Source organism: Paroedura picta, chromosome 7, assembly GCF_049243985.1.
Source record: "Paroedura picta isolate Pp20150507F chromosome 7, Ppicta_v3.0, whole genome shotgun sequence".
Lineage (NCBI taxonomy): Eukaryota > Metazoa > Chordata > Lepidosauria > Squamata > Gekkonidae > Paroedura > Paroedura picta.
In genome coordinates, this window is record NC_135375.1 from 124,718,177 (window position 1) to 124,732,129 (window position 13,953).

General features: G+C 48.7%; 1 protein-coding gene across 15 annotated transcripts in view; it reads right to left on the minus strand.

Annotated features, from left to right (window-relative positions):
* ADGRL3 (adhesion G protein-coupled receptor L3) overlaps positions 1-13,953 on the minus strand; it is an 808,020-nt gene that overhangs the window by 792,629 nt on the left and 1,438 nt on the right. The window contains exon 1 of one of the 15 annotated variants that reach the window (XM_077346355.1): positions 13,245-13,269. The exons of the other annotated variants lie outside the window; for them this stretch is intronic. The gene's annotated coding sequence lies outside the window, so the exon portion shown is untranslated. Of the gene's footprint in view, positions 1-13,244; positions 13,270-13,953 lie in introns of those variants that run through there. 15 annotated transcript variants of the gene reach the window in all.

Sequence of the window (13,953 nt, forward strand, 5' to 3'; positions counted from 1 at the left end):
GACACGACAGTGATCTTCCTCAACACTTCATGATGTTCCTTGCTGCGATGAGGGACCAGCCAAGGGGTTGAGGTCTGTTGCCTACGAACTTTTCCCCAGCACTACTCAAAATACACATTTCAAGAGATGCAAGAAATGTATTTTTTTTAAAGTATAATGCAAGGTCTGGTCCTCCCTGCTTTGATGTACTCAGTGCAACCAATATTTCAATAAACTCACAGCTGGCGTGTTGGAAAAGTCTGAATTCCCTATTCTGCCATTTGCTGAGCGACCGTGGGCAAGTGATCCTGTCTCGGCGGGACCTGCCCCCAGAGTCGTTGCGAGGATAAAAATGAGGGAAGCCACGCATGTCCCCCTGAGCGCCCTGAAAGAAGGGAGAGCAAACACCCAAGAAGTTAAGCCCCGGGATTTAACTGGTGCCCACCCACTCCTTTCCAGGAACCTGCCAAGTGTTCTTGAAAAGGGGGCAGAGCCAGGGGGGGCATCTGCCACCACAGCACAAGGGTCTTCTTCACGGCGTGACTGAAGGTAAACTGCAGCAGCCATTTTGGAGCTGTGCCCATCCTGCTGCGTCAGAATTCCAAAAATGCTGATGGGGGGGGGCTGGCAGAAGAAGAAACTCTGTTTTTTTCTATCCCGCTTTTTACTACCTCAGCAAGTCTCAAAGTGGCTTACAATCCCTTCCCCTTCCATGCCCCACAACTCCCCTTTGACGTAGGTGAAGCATAGAGAGCTCTGAAGGAACTGTGACTAGCCCAAGGTCAACCAGCTGGCTGTACGTGGAGGAGTGCCCAATCAGACCAGATTAGAGGCCACCCCTCTTAACCACGACAGCAAGCTCTTTCTCCCCCCCATAAAGCAGATGGAGAGGCAGGGTGAGGGAGCCAGTTTGGTGGAGTGGTTAGGAGTGCGGACTTCTAATCTGGCATGCCAGGTTCGATTCTGCGCTCCCCCACATGCAGCCAGCTGGGTGACCTTGGGCTCGCCACGGCACTGATAAAACTGTTCTGACCGAGCAGGAATATCAGGGCTCTCTCAGCCTCACCCACCCCACAGGGTGTCTGTTGTTGGGAGAGGAAAGAGAAGGCAAATGTAAGCCGCTTTGAGCCTCCTTCGGGTAGGGGAAAGCGGCATATAAGAACCAACTCTTCTTCATCTTATTTTGAGAGTGATTTTACCTAAGGTCACTTAATAGAAATTCATGACAGAAACAAAACTCACATTGAGGGCTTTCTTGGTCATGATACTACATCAGGTTTTGAGGAGACACAGGGCTTTTCCGCACATCCGTAAAAATAGCGTTATGCCAGGTGAATGGCGTAACACTAAATATAATTGCGCCTGCTGGCCCCTCGTCACCTTTTCCCTGTCTCACTCTTCTCTGCCACTTTCTCACCCTCCACGTGCCCACTTGAAATGGCGGAAGAGAACAACGCGCTTTACGTGCCACTCTCTTCTGCTTGTCAATTAAGCCAGGCAATCAATCCCCTTTCTCAACCTTTTAAAGAGCCCATGATGCCCACTAATTTTTTAAAAATTAAATTCTTCTCTATTAAAATGCCTATGCATCTAATCATAGATGCATAGTGCTTTTTTTTATTGCCACCCTTTAGGGAATCACAAATCTTGATACTTAAAAAAAAAAATCTTGTTCCTGATTTGGGGCTGGGGGCTTTAGAGACGCATGCTTTGTGTAACAACTTTTAGGGAAAATAATTATTTGCTTAGCCTGCATGCTTGTATGCCTATTCGTTGCTCCAGGCAGTTTGCTTTAAACAAAAAACTAAAAACCCTGGGAGAGGGAGGTGGGTGTGAGGGCGGGACACTGGAGGTGGAGATAGCTCCATACCTTTCTTTGGCTGGTGGGTTTCTGGCTGCTCTCCATTAGATAGTGCTACATAGGTTGGCGAATGCACTTTTTTGGGATTCACCAACTAGCGCTTTAAAATGGAGGATGTGGCCAGCCATATGTCATATGGAGGGGCTGGAATATAAGACAATGAAAGGTAAGCATTTCACTAATTTTAACAGGTGCGGAAATCCCCACACATGCCCACGGGATACTGGATTCAGGTGGGATATCAGTAATTCTATTCGTCTCACATTCCCTCACATGTTCAACCTCACAGCTCAGTCCACCATTCTGGAAAACCAGGAGTTTGGTTTTTAGTTTACTTTTAGTCCTGTTGACATTAATGGTTAGCAAGGCAATCAGTTCATTAGGCCACCTAATTGTCTTCCAAGACATCAGGTCTCACGCTGGTTCAGGCTTCTTGGCCCAGTCTCCTTCAACGGCAGGCAGAATCTACTTGCATTACCCAGTGTAAGTCTCTCATCTGTATTCAAATGTTCAGTTGTGCTCACCATGTAATTTAGGCCCAAGAATAATGGCTCGAACAGTCAAGTAAGCAGTATAAATGTCTAATTTCTCAACATACAAATTAATTAGTCTCTTTTGGAGATGTATCTCAATTGTTTAGGAGAGAGAAACAAAAATAGACAATCAATCTCTGGTGGAAGATAGGCAGTACTAAACGAAATAAGCTTGCAGAACAATTTAAAGCAGGTTCTTTTTAAAGAGGCCTCCCACCCTTTTAACTAGGCTGAAAGGAAAAGAAAATCCAGCCAGCCACATATTGCATACAGTTAAAGTGTAGTCTTAGGATCTGATTCATCCAAGTTCAAATCCTGTCAACTACAGAAGCTAACTGCTAGAATCTGCAAGATCTATAGCGTGCATAATTCAGAAGCATAGGAAGAACACCCTACAGGGGGCATCAGAGAAGATGTGCATTTAGCATAGTTAGATTAGGAGCATCCAAATATTTTTCAAATAGTCTCGCCCCCCCCCCAATGTCATGATCGGCTAATACGGCAACGTCCTGCTCCTTTAAGCACACATCCTCCTGCTTGCCTTCAGAATACGTTGAATGAATGCAGAACAACAGTTAATCAGCACTCTCTCTCCCCTTTCTATACAAAGTTTGTTTCTCTTCACAAGAAAAGTATTTATTCTTTTAAGCAGTCTAGTGCTGGGCCCCTCATTGCATATTTAAACTCTGCCAACACTTCCTAGGTGACCCTGTCCTCTGGACTCTCCCTTGACAGAGCCTATCTTGCAGGGGTGGACAGAGGGGACAATGCTGGGAGCCCTTCGGGGAGAAAAGTGGGGTTTAAGCAAAATAAACAGGATGCATCTTCCTCATAAACTTAATTACCTTGGATGGAAGTGCCTAAGAAGTTGGAATTCTTTTTCTGTCCCTCAGGGTAGAACTGTGTTGAATGATTTTTTTCCCCCTTTACTGTGCTGGTCCTGAGACTTTAAGCTTAATAACAAGACTGCTATTCTCCGCCCCTATTACAAAATGGCCAGCCCCATGTTGCTTTCACCCCTCCCCTGGGAAGACTAATGCACACTCGCTCTGGTGAGTCTTCCCACCTTAGATCCGACAGACAAGACCTTGACCAATGCACCTTCCACAAGAAAAACACTTCTTAATGGACTTCCTCATGAACTCAATCCAGACACAGGGAAAGTGCTCCCGAGAAGGAAGGGGGGTTCTTTTTTATACCCCACTTCTCACTGCCCAAAGGAGTCTCAAAGCGGCTGACAATCGCCTTCCCCTTCCTCTCCCCACAACAGACACCCTGTGAGGGAGGAGCGGCTGAGAGAGCTCTGAGAGAACTGATATGTGAAAACAGCACTATCAGGGCTGTGACGAGCCCAAGGTCACCCAAGGGACTGCATGTGGAGGAGCGGGGAATGAAACCCAGTTTACCAGATTAGAAACCGCTGCTCCTAGCCACTACCATGCTGGTGAAATGCCCAGCAACTATACATACCTTGGCACAGAGAGATTCCCATCTTGCCATGTCCTACCTCCAAAAACACCAGCCACAATTACTGGGACTAAACACAATTAAGGGACTAAAACTACCAGAGTACAGCCACATGGCTCAGAATACCCTCAACAGCCAGCTGACTCCTGCCATGAAAGCCTCCAAGAATTCACCAGATCTTTTTCTTAAATGTTCTCCTGTGCAAAGAAACAACAGCTTGGATTTGGGAATGTTAAGTGGGAAAAATGGGGTGATAAAATAGGATCATATAATACCCTCCCCTCATTCTGGTTCTAGTGTTTGTTGTATATAGAAGTGGTCCCCAACCCCTGGTACTGAGACCGGTACTGGTCCGTGGATCAGTCGGTACCGGGCCGTAGCTCCTCCTCATCCTCCTCCCCGGCTGCTGCCTCGGGGGCTGCCCTGCCACTCTGCCACCGGCTCACCTTGGGTGCTCTCCGGTGGCTGCCATGGCTGGGGCTCCCCCTCGGCGTGGCACTGCGCAGCTGCTGCTGGCCGCACCCCCCAGCGGTTGGCGGGAAGTCAGGGGTGCCAGCGGGAAAGCAAGTGGAGCAGGGGCTCAGGTGGCAGCAGCAACGTCCCTCGGCAAAAGACTACCCCCCCCAGTAAAATTGTCAAACGTTGACCAGTCCCCGGTGATCAAAAGGTTGGGGACCACTAGTATAACAATGTTGAATAAGGTATAACAAAACAAACACGAAAAAGGGAAAATGTGGGAATGCAATCATTACACAGTGATAAGCACTCGATCCATATCAGTCTGGCTTCCGCCCTGGCCACAGGGTGGACACGGTTTTGGTCGCCCTGCTGGATGACCTCTGTCGCCAGCTGGATAGAGGCGGGTCAGCCGTGTTGGTCCTTTTAGACCTATCGGCGGCCTTTGACATCGTGGACCACGAACTGTTGGTCCATCGCCTAGCCGGTACGGGGATACGGGGCACAGCCTTGTGCTGGATACGCTCCTTCCTCCAGAACCGGTCCCAGAGAGTTGCTATGGGGGATGAGCTCTCGCGGCCCTATAGACTCCCTTGCGGGGTCCCTCAGGATGCGGTCCTCTCCCCCACATTGTTTAACATCTTTATGCGCCCTCTGGCCCAGCTGGTACGGAGCTTTGGGCTGGGTTGCCATCAGTATGCTGATGACACCCAGCTCTATCTCCTAATGGACGGTCACCCGAACTCCCCCCCGGAATCATTTGCCAGATATTTGGAAGCAGTGACAGAATGGTTTGAGCAGAGTCGCCTGAAACTCAACCCCTCCAAGACGGAGGTCCTGTGGCTGGGGGGAAGGGGGCGGGAACAGGCAGCGCATCTACCCACCCTAGCAGGGGTGCAACTTACCATCGTGCCCTAAGCCAGGAATTTGGGTATGACCATTGATGCCTCCCTGACTATGGAGGCTCAGGTCAAGAGAGTAGCGGGCCAGGCATTTTTCGACCTTCGCCCTACCTGTCCCCTGACCACTTGGCCACAGTGATCCATGCGACAGTCACCTCCAGAATAGATTTCTGTAACTCGCTCTACGCAGGCCTACACTTGTCCTTGATCCAGAAACTCCAGCTGGTACAAAACGCAGCTGCTCGGGTCCTCACTGGAACATCTTGGAGGGCCCACATCCAGCCGGTGCTGAGGCAGCTGCATTGGCTGCCAATTGCTGCCCGGATCCAGTTCAAGGTTTTGGTTTTAACCTTCAAGACCATACGTGGGTTGGGACCCACATACCTGAGGGACCGCCTACCACTCTATGCCCCCCGCAGGGCCTTACGCTCTGCGGGTGAGAACCTGTTGGTCGTCCCCGGCCTGAAGGAAGCGCGCCTAGCCTTGACCAGGGCCAGGGCTTTTTCAGTCCTGGCCCCAACCTGGTGGAATGAGCTCCCGGGTGATCTGCGGGCCCTGCGGGATGTGTCAGCTTTCCGCAGGGCCTGTAAAACGGAGCTCTTCCACCAGGTCTATGGTTGAGGCGGGGGTCAGCGAATCAGGGACATCGCTCCCCCCTAGGAGTTGGAGTGTACGCTACTCCCCTATCCTTTCCTCTTCACCTCTTAATAATTGGGGGAGGGATGGGATTTTTAGCCGCCATGTTAGTAGTTAGTTTTAATGGGAATTTTAATGGGATTAGTTGTTGTGACCCGCCTCGAGCCTATCAGGAGAGGCGGGAAATAAATCTAATAATAATAATAATGATAATAATAATAATAATAAATAATTATTTTATTTATTCATTTCCTTGAATTTCTATAGCGCCCTCCCATAAGGCTCAGGGAGGTTTATATAAAACGTTGTGGGCATACATCACAATCACAACACAAACACATCAACAGCAATCACAACAGTGCTTCCAAAATTACAGAATTCATTTGAACAACGACTTTAACAAGACCCCCTACGGAGGTCAGTTTGTTTCAAGCCATGGAGGGGGGTGTCTCGGGGGGGGGGGAACCAGTGGATGTTGTTGGGTCGGTCAGCCTCACCCAAATGCCTGGTGGAGGAGCTCCCTGTGGAATTGGGGGAGTTCAGTCAGGGCCCTGATCCCTTCAGGGAGCTCGTTCCACCAGGTGGGGCCCAGGACAGAGAAGGCTCTGGCCCTGGTTGAGGACCGACGTGCCTCTTTGGGGCCAGGGATCACCAGCCAGCTGACAGTGGCGGAGCATAAGGCTCTTCTGGGGGTGTAGGCAATGAGTAGTAAATATACAGGACCAGTCAATATGCAAATATCCAGGGAAGGACTAAGTTAACATTACCCAATACAGAACCACCAAATATAGTCAATTCTTTTTAATGTGATGTGCTACGGTTTACAAAAAGCCTGCTATCCAAGTGAAACATTTCATACAAATGTCTCCAATTCCAATACATAGTTACCAAGTGGCACAAAAAACCCAACAAATTACTATATAGTAAAAAGATAACATAGTAACCAGACAAAACACTTCATAAGTAGTGATATTTAATACTGTAGCCAGATAAAGATAAAATGGCTCTCCGGTAACTGTACTCAGACTGGCAGCTGCTCTCCAGGGTCTTAAGCGGAGGGAGAGCTTTGGCATCATCCCCTGCCTGGTCCTTTTACCTAGAAATGCCAGGAATTGAACCTGGGGGGAGCTTCTGCAGATGCTCGACCACTGAGCCATGACCTTGGAAAGAGGTCATGTGTCCATATGAAGGAGAAAGAGCAAAGTTTAAACCGCTCTTCTTTCACTGCCATTCCATAGGGAGGTTCATCCTTACAGATTTGGGGGTATTTTTAAAATGGAATGCAAAGTTCCTACATAACTATCCTAAGCAAGTCTACTCAATGTGTTCAATGGGGCTGACTCCCAGGAAAGTACTGTTAGGTCTGCAAGAATGGTCGCTTGACTGAGCACCAATGACCACTCTTTTTTAAAATATTTATATCCTGCTTTTATATCTGAGGCTGGTCTCCAAGGCGGCTGACAAGAAGGTTAACAGCAGCCCCTTAATGCAACCAAAAATAGTTACCCAAATAAAATAAGACCCTCTTGTCCATGGACAATGGGTGCAACAGAGCAGATAATTTGTCAGTCAAACCAAATGCCACTGGAATTTTGGAACAAACAGGAAAGTTTTGGCCATTTCTTCAGCTTCGGTTCACAGCTCATTCATCCATCAATGAAAAGATCTCTCTTGAAAGCAAGCTCTGTGTGTGTGTGTGTGTGTTGGGGATCACTATCCTACATTTTAAAACTTGCATGCCAGGAAAAAAGGAGAGGAGAAGTACGCCTGCTTTTAGAACATCCAGAAGTATGCAGCTCATGGCATGCTAGATTAGATGTCGTTTCGGCTTGATCCAGTAAGATCTTTTCTTGCTAAAGGTAAGTTTGCCATGTACGAGCCTACCAGCAATAGCTAAGAATGTAAGCTCTGAGGCAGTGTTCCTTCAACGGCTGGTTGCTGACCAGAGATGCCCCACTGCCTTTGTGCCCTGCTTTATGGTCATCCCGGAGGCATTTAGCTGGCCACTGAAAACAAACTATCCTGCAGCGGCTATCTTGGTCTGCTCCAGCAGGGCTCTCGGGGGTCTTAAGAACGGTCATCTCAGGAACTGGGGCATCCATTGTCCATGGGACAAAAAGGCTTGCTTGCCTTCTTCCTCAAGCAGTGGTTTTGGGAAAGGGAGGGGAATGTCAAACTTTGGTATTTCTTCCCTGCACCAACGCCTGACGTGTGACGGCCAGACACATGATCACTGGAACCTGTTATTAATTCATTGTACCACAGCGTGCAATATAATCAGGAGATCCTAGGATTGTCTGGCTGCCAAGCAAGGGATCTTGAGAGGTGGGTGGCCATTGCCTGCTCCACAAACACAGATCGAGTAGTGACTGAAGGGAGACTCACCATATGTAGGCAGCAGACCTCTGAAGCTCAGAGCCAGGAAGTGACATCAAGGGAAGGCCACGGCCTCTATGCTCCACTGTTGACCTCCAGAATAACTGGGTGATTACTGTGTTGAATGGGATGTTGGGCTAGATGGGACACAGGGGTGATCCCGCAGGGCTCCACTTACTGAAATCAAGAGCCTGCTAGTTGAGTGGGATAATTGCCATGATTACACCAATGGACGAAATCATCACGCATAAAAGCTCGCAAGTGAAAAAGATCTTTTGAAAAAGATGTGTGGCAATGCTCCCAATGGTAGAGGGAGGGGAAAATATGTAGCTCATGCTCTAAGGAAGGCTGAGGTTGAATCTTCCTCCTTCCTGCTCTTGGTGGTGCAAGAGTCCTATACTGCAGATGCTCTATTTCAGCTGGAAAAGGAAAGCTCAACGGAAGCTCCCACTGTTGGATGGAAGGACAACCTGTAACTCAGGGTTTCCCAACCAGGACTTCCTCGAGCTCCATGCGATCTCCCCTATATCCTGCCTTAGTGGACTCAGCCAGCAGCTATTCCTGGCACTGCCTTGAAAGCAGAGAATCAGCTGCTTCCACTGGCCTGGGGTGCCGTTCTTGCCTGGTGGAGCCTGGACACCTACTCCGGCATTCAACCACCTCCTGTCCTTCCTCCCAATCCTCCTTGGGTGTGGCAGGATGGCATGGCCAGCTGGTATTACTTCCATCCTGGTTCGAGTGCCCCTAGAAGCCTGGAAAATATTTCAGGGGCTCCTCCACCGTCAAAGGGTTGAAAAAGGCTGATTTAACTAGACACTAAGACAGGGGTAGTCAAACTGTGGCCCTCCAGATGTCCATGAACTACAATTCCCATGAGCCCCTGCCAGCAAATGCTGGCAGGGGCTCCTGGGAATTGTAGTCCATGGACATCTGGAGGGCCACAGTTTGACTACCCCTGCACTAAGAAGTGACCAACCAGATTCATTACCGGATTCATTACCACTCACACGGGACTTTGACATCATCTCGCTATTAATTTCCTTCTGCCAGAGCCAGACGGTGGTTACAAAAGGACTTCTCCAGACCTAGATTTCGAAATTGTGCTCAGTGGACCAGGATCCTTGAAGGCCATTGCTGAATTGAAGTTGGAAATGCTGGAGCCTAAAAGTCTAGCAGTTAGAAGGTTTTGCCAGGAGATCTGGTGCCATGCACTCAATCCAGTAGCTACCTGCCAATCACAGCGCTTGATACAAGGGATTCCAATTCTTTTCTGGGCCTGAGGGAGACTCAGAGCCCTAAAATAAGTCACAGTCTCAGGCCCCAAGGTTTCTGGTTCAAGCGTATTGTGTTCTGCAGCTTGCAAAAGCAGAAGAAATCTTTCAGAATAGGCTAAATTTTAAGGGCAACCAGCTTCAAATCATTGCAAGCCTGATATTCTTTCAACTTTGCAACTTGGAAAAAATGGATATGTGGTATGATACCCATCCCATTTTAGTAGTGAATGTGAAGGTCTAGAAAAAGATGCTCCCAATCCTCGTAGAAAAACTGGAACGTTTGGAGGATATTTTTTTTTAAACTCCTATGAAATATTTTATCTTTCAAAATGAGTAAAATAATTCTTAAGGCAGGGTTCCCCATCCTGCGAGCACATTTGGCATTCTGACACGGTATGGTGGGTAAAGCAACAAAATGGCTGCCAAAGGGGGCGGAGCCAGTCACGTAATATGTTCCACGGCTTCCCCTCGGTCGCACGTGCAGATCCTGGGTCCAGGGCAGGCTGCTGGGCCAAAGCAACGTTTTCAAAGCACAGCCAATCAAATCTCCAGTAGCCAATCAGAAGTCTTGCTCAAAGCCAGTGCCACGCCCCCACGACCACTGCATGAGGGACACGCTCTTTATCCGTGGGGTTTCATAGTCAAAATGTATGCACAGTCAAATGCATAGGAAAAGTTTGAGGATTTTATCAGGATTTCTAATGGAAAAACTGGAAATGTTTTCGGAGCTCTTAAAAAAAAGACCTCCCATGAAATATTTTATCTTGTGGAGTGAGAAAACTTGTCTTGTCTTACACAGCACTTTACTCTTCCAAGATGTACAGCAGAAAAACGCCTGAGGGCCTTCTCCATCTTTCGGGGGAGGGGGGGGGGTCTGAAGGAGCAGTGAGGGGAGGGGGCAGCTTCATAAAATGCTTTTGGAAATGACTGTAGCAAACAGTCATGAAATGTGCGTAATGACAACACACTAATTAAAAGGTCGGTGTTTCCAATGTTATAAAATTCTTCTTAATAATATCCAAACATTCTGGCCGTTGTACTTTTGTGACTATGAGGTTTTTTCCTACCTTTAACTTTTATATTTCCCTACTTTGTAGACAGCAAATAGGGGGAAAAAATACATGTGCTATGTCAGGGTGCGACAGTTTGCAGCTTTCTAAAAGTAAGTTTGTCATTTTTCTTATAGAAAGTGAAAATATATAAATATATATATTTTGAAAATTCCATAAATATGGCAAACAACACAATTTATATGCAAACTAATCCATAAATAATGTATTTCATGTTGTGAAATCGACAAAAGTAGGTTTGCTAGGAAAGCAAGTCTTCCATATATTTCAATGTCTCCCCAAATTTCCATTCCCCCCCTGCGGCTTCAGACATTTCTGGAAATCTGACATCTCCATGTCTCTGTACATTCAAAACACTTCTTTCATTTTATACAGGAACTCAAAGGGGCTTCAAATTGGAGCATCTGAATGCTTGGAGCACAGATGTCTTTGCAAAGATGGGGAGTCCTGGGGAAATCTAAATGTCCTGGCCAGCAACCAGGTCTGAATCTTGCAAATCTTCCACAGCTGAGGGAGGCCCACAGTTGGTAAATATCTGAGAACAGGCCACACCAGCGGGACCAATTGCAACACATTCTAACAGGAGGGGCCAACTTTCTAGGCAAATCTGCTGTGAATGACCTATAGGTCGCCCACACTGTGCGCTGGATATCCCTGGCTTCACAGCCAGTGGTCTGTGGATAGCATCGGTGGGAAGGGAGGCTGAAGGACTGGGCTGACTGTCAACTGCGGGGAGGTCCCCAGCCTTTTGATGTCTGTGGGCACCTTGGAATTTCAACACAGCATCATGGCTGCCTCAGGAGGCAAAACCCACCAACCAGCAGCTGCCAGTTGACCTTCACTGACACAGTGAGAGGAGGAGAAGGAGAAGAGAAGGAGAAGGAGAAGGAGAAGGAGAAGGAGAAGGAGAAGGAGAAGGAGAAGGAGAAGGAGAAGGAGAAGGAGAAGGAGAAGGAGAAGGAGAAGGAGAAGAGCTTCGTCTTTTTTTGGTACCCCGCTTTTTTCTTCCCAAGGGACTCTGAGAGTGGCTTACAATAGTCTTTTCGGTCCTCTCCCTACAATAAGCACCTTGTAAGGTAGGTAAGGCTGTGAGAGCTCTGAGAGAACTGCCACTGGCGCAAGGCACATGGAAGAGTGCGGAATCAAACACGGTTCTCCAGATTAGAGGCCACTGCTCTTAACCACGACGCCATGCTGGCTCTCAAACTCACAAAAGCTCATACCCTGCTACAAATTTTGGACTCTTGCTCTTTTCTACTCGAGATTTTTGAGTAGAATCTCTGAACCAATGTTTTTAAAATTCTGCACGGGCAATCCAATCTCCAATGGCTCACTGGGCAAAACCTCCATCTGGCCCCACCCACCCACAGCAGCACCACGAAAGGGGGCCACGTTGTAGACCCCCAGTCAACTGCAACAAAGCCTTCTTCAGTGCTGCCTGTGCCGTGCACGGTATCCACAGATCCAGGCTGGACCCCTAAGGGACTCATGCACGACTAAGCACAAAACACACAGTGCTCCCCCATCCATTGTACAGAGGTCCACACATCTACATGAAAATTGGGCAGCTCAAGTTAACGGTGCTAGATAAGGTCTCTTTCATGCCTTCCTCTACAACAGGGGTAGTCAAACTGCGGCCCTCCAGATGTCCATGGACTACAATTCCCATGAGCTCATGGGAATTGTAGTCCATGGACATGTGGAGGGCCGCAGGGCACCATGTTGGAAGGAGTATGAAGGAGCAGCAAGGAAAGAGTTTGGGGACAAGCAACATGTATCCATGTTTCATAGTCATTCGGGTCATGATTGTGGGAACCAGGAATCATCCCCCCCACCCCCCACCCCCCCCAAAAAAAAATTCAAGCCTGGCTTCGAGAAAATGGCGGGAGACATGAAGTAAGAAAATAACTGGAACACAAGACCCCTTGAGAATATTTTCATTCAAGATGCTTCGGTCCCTTCCTACTGGCATGAGTAAGAAATAGCAGCTCAGAACGACACACAGAGCTTAAGGTACTCTGCTCCCTGCTTCAAGGCTGGAAGGTTCATCCATGGTCTACTAGACTAGGCCACAGTGAGAGCGGATGAATTTCTGAAGAAATTCTTATTCTGTGCTGAGCTGAGTACTCAGAGCACTGAATTCACCCTCAGAAAGGACCTCACAATAAACCTCAGAGCTCAGCGAAGAACAGAGACCAGGAAATTGTAAACAGACTTTGCCTGCTCCTCCTCTTCTTCTGTTCTTGCAAACCCAAAATCCTCCCTTGAACAACCAGCAGGCTCCAATTCCTGAAGAGGGAAAATGAAAAATTGTACTCCTGCATCTCGTTCGCTCCGCATCACATCCACGGTGTGTGTGCCAAGCACAGGGCTCAAAGAAAAGCAGAGCCAGTGCTAACAGATGGGCAAACAGGCAGGCCTGGTTTCTGAGGGGCAGGTAGCCCTCCAGGGCCATCTTACCTGCGCCTGCCCTGCGCCTGCTCTCTGAGCTCTGCTGACACTCCCCAAAGGCAAAGGGGCACGCACACGGGTGGGAGCCGCAGGCCCTGTCCCTCCTAATTCGCCAAAGCGGCACAAAGACGACACTTGACAGGACGTTGTCCTGGTGACATCACAGCCTGTGGAATGCACAAAGCACCACGGATACACACAGGCTGTCAAGACGCAAAAGAGCACAGATCAAACCTCACCTTCCCCAGAAGGCCCTGGAAGCTCCACGCAGGGCGCATTTCCGCGCCACTCGCAACCCGGCTGTGCAATCTCTCCAACCAGGCTAGAAATATCAGGACAGCCAACTTCTCCTGCAGATCGAAATCAGCAGGCGTCCAAGCGAAATGAGGTGGGATTCAGCGGACACGTCTCGGTCCCGACCCTCGGAAACCCCCAACGCCTTTAATGAAGCACAGAGCGGCTCTTTTATGAAAAGAATAATATCAAGTGTCCTTTTTGCGCGTGGCTTGGCTTTGAGACGTAAGAATGCTGCTCTGCTCCGTGTTTCGGAGCCCCCTCCCTCCCTCCCTCCCTCTTAGCAGGATCCAGCAGCACAAGAGAGTTCCTCGGAGTACGCTGGGGCTAAATAAAGGCATTGCGCCTGTAGCAAACAACAAAAACACCGGCCCCGCCGAAGCCACCAGAGACGAATTGCATCACCTCAGCTAGAGCAATACCCACAGAGGCCGAAATGGGAAGACGGTTAATTTACCTGGAGCAAAGAAAAAGAAAAGTGTGCTGGGCGGAGGGGGGGGGCAGGATAACAACAGCCTCCATTTCCATTTCAGAACCTCCCCCCCCCCCCCCCCGAACGTGCTCTTGGCTGGATTTTCTATGCGGTGGGGAAGGGCACCAGGGACCAGAAGAGGCACATCTGACAGCTGTTTGGAAGCATGCAATACCCCCCCC